The sequence below is a fragment of the Cebus imitator genome, unplaced genomic scaffold (genome assembly GCF_001604975.1).
Source record: "Cebus imitator isolate Cc_AM_T3 unplaced genomic scaffold, Cebus_imitator-1.0 Scaffold754, whole genome shotgun sequence".
NCBI lineage: Eukaryota > Metazoa > Chordata > Mammalia > Primates > Cebidae > Cebus > Cebus imitator.
In genome coordinates this window covers 451,748-454,096 of record NW_016108069.1, presented here as the reverse complement: position 1 = coordinate 454,096, position 2,349 = coordinate 451,748, and positions in this window count along the sequence as shown.

Genomic DNA, 2,349 nt, shown 5'->3' with positions numbered 1-2,349 from the left:
AAAAAAAAAAAAAAAAAGAGAAAGCTTGGTGGTCTGAATAGATCAAACCAACCACAACATTCCACTAAGTCAAAGCGTAAACCAGAGCAAGGCCCTCAACATCAAGGCAACCCTCAACCAGCAAAAAGATTATGATTTACTAAAGGCTCAGATGATCTTTAGAGTTTTGTATTTTTTTTTTAAGATGAAGTCTCACTCTGTTGCCCAGGCTGGAGTGCAGTGGTGCAGTCTCTGCTCACTGCAACCTCCGCCTCATAGGTTCAAGTCATTCTCCTGCCTCAGTCTCCCGAGTGGCTGGAACTACAGGTGTGTGCCACCATACCCAGCTAATTTTTTATTTTTAGTAGAGATGGGGTTTCACCATGTTGGCCAGGGTGGTCTCAAACTCCCAATCTCAGGTGATCTGCCTGCCTTGGTCTTCCAAAGTGCTGGGATTACAGGCGTGAGCTACCACACCTGGCTGTATTTTTTATTTTTACTTATTTTTGTTTACTTTTGAGATGGAGTCTTGCTCTGTTGCCCAGGTTGGAGCGCAGTGGCGCAATCTCAGCTCACTGCAACCTCTGCCTCTTGGGTTCAAGTACTTCTCCTGCCTCAGCCTTCTCCTGCCTCAGCTTTGTGAATAGAGTAGCTGAGACGACAGGCAGGCACCACCACGCCCAGCTAATTTTTGTGTTTTTAGTGGAGATGGGGGTTTCACCATGTTGGCCAGGCTGCTGTCAAACTCCTGACCTCAACTGATTAGTCCACCTCAGCCTTCCAAAGTGTTGGATTACAGGTGTGAGCCACCATGCTCGGCCAACATTTTTTAGCCATATATATTTTGAGACTGAGTCTTACTGTGTTGTTCAGGCTGGAGTGCAGTGGTGCAATATTGGCTCACTGCAAACTCTGCCTCTTAGGCTCAAGTGATTCTCCTCCTTTAGCCTTCTGAGTAGCTGGGATTACAGGCATGCATCACCACGCCCAGCTAAATTTTGTATTTATAGTAGAGACAGGATTTTGCCATGTTGCCCAGGCTGGTCTTAAACTCTTGGACTCAAGTGATTTGCCCACCTCAACCTCCCAAAGTGCTAAGATTACAGGCGTGAACCACCACACCTCGCTGTAAACCATTTTTTTATTTTTTTGAGACTGAGTCTTGCTGTCGCCCAGCCTGGAGTGCAATGGCGCAATCTCGGCTCACCGCAACTTCCGCCTCCCAGTTTGAACGATTCTCCAGCCTCAGCCTCCTAAAGTAACTGGCATTACAGGTGCTACATCCCGCTAATATTGGTATTTTTAGTAGAGATAGGGTTTCACCATGTTGGCCAGGCTGGTCTTAAACTCCTGACCTCAAGTGATCTGCCCGCCTCAGCCTCCCAAAGTGCTAGGATTACAGGCAGAAGCCACAACACCCAACCACTGAAATCATTTTCTGAATGATGCAACATCATAAAATGGCTTATTTTCTTCTATGAGATATCCCACAAAAATATCCAGAATGATGAATAACATGGTAAATGGGATAATTACTTTACAACTTTTGGTCAATTAGCTGAGGACTAGCTACATCGAGATAGATATGAATAAAAGGAAAACAGAGACACCAAAAAAAATGAGTGATTTGACTACCAAAGGATTAAAGAGGCCTTTGAGAAGAAAACAAAGAAGTCTAAATATGTTTAGACCCTCTTTTTGACTCTACCGTGAGTCAGATGTAAAATGAACGATACTATATCTTAAATCATGTAATTTTCCAGAAAAATTAAGTACAAGAATCAACATTTGTTCATTCTTGATTCATTCTAAAAACTAGCACACAGTTGCAAACACATTCTAAATTTTGTTAAATATAAGATAAATTTATTTGGTGCAATGGCGCCATCTTGGCTCACTGCAACCTCTGCCTCCTGGGTTCAAGCGAATCTCCTGCCTCAGCCTCCAGAGTAGCTGGGAGGAAATACCAGGAAACAGTAGGAACAGGAAGGTGGGCATAAAGCCCCTTCCAGTGGCTTCTAAAACAACAGACTTCCTGATTTGGTGATATTTTTCCATGACACGTCATACTGTTTTGCCTTGTTCTCCCCTCTGCCCCACACCATTTTATTATAAAAAAATTTGAACATAGGCTGGGCATGGTGGCTCATGCCTGTAATCCCAGCACCTTGGGAGGCCAAGGTGGGCAAATCACTTGAGGTCAGGAGTTTGAGAACAGCCTGGCCAACATAGTGAAAGCCCATCTCTACTAAAATTACAAAAATTAGCTGGGCATGGTGGCGCATGCCTGTAATCCCACCTACTACGGAGGCTGAGGCACAAAAACTGCTTGAACCTGGGAGGCGGAGGTTCCGGTGAGTCTAGATTGTG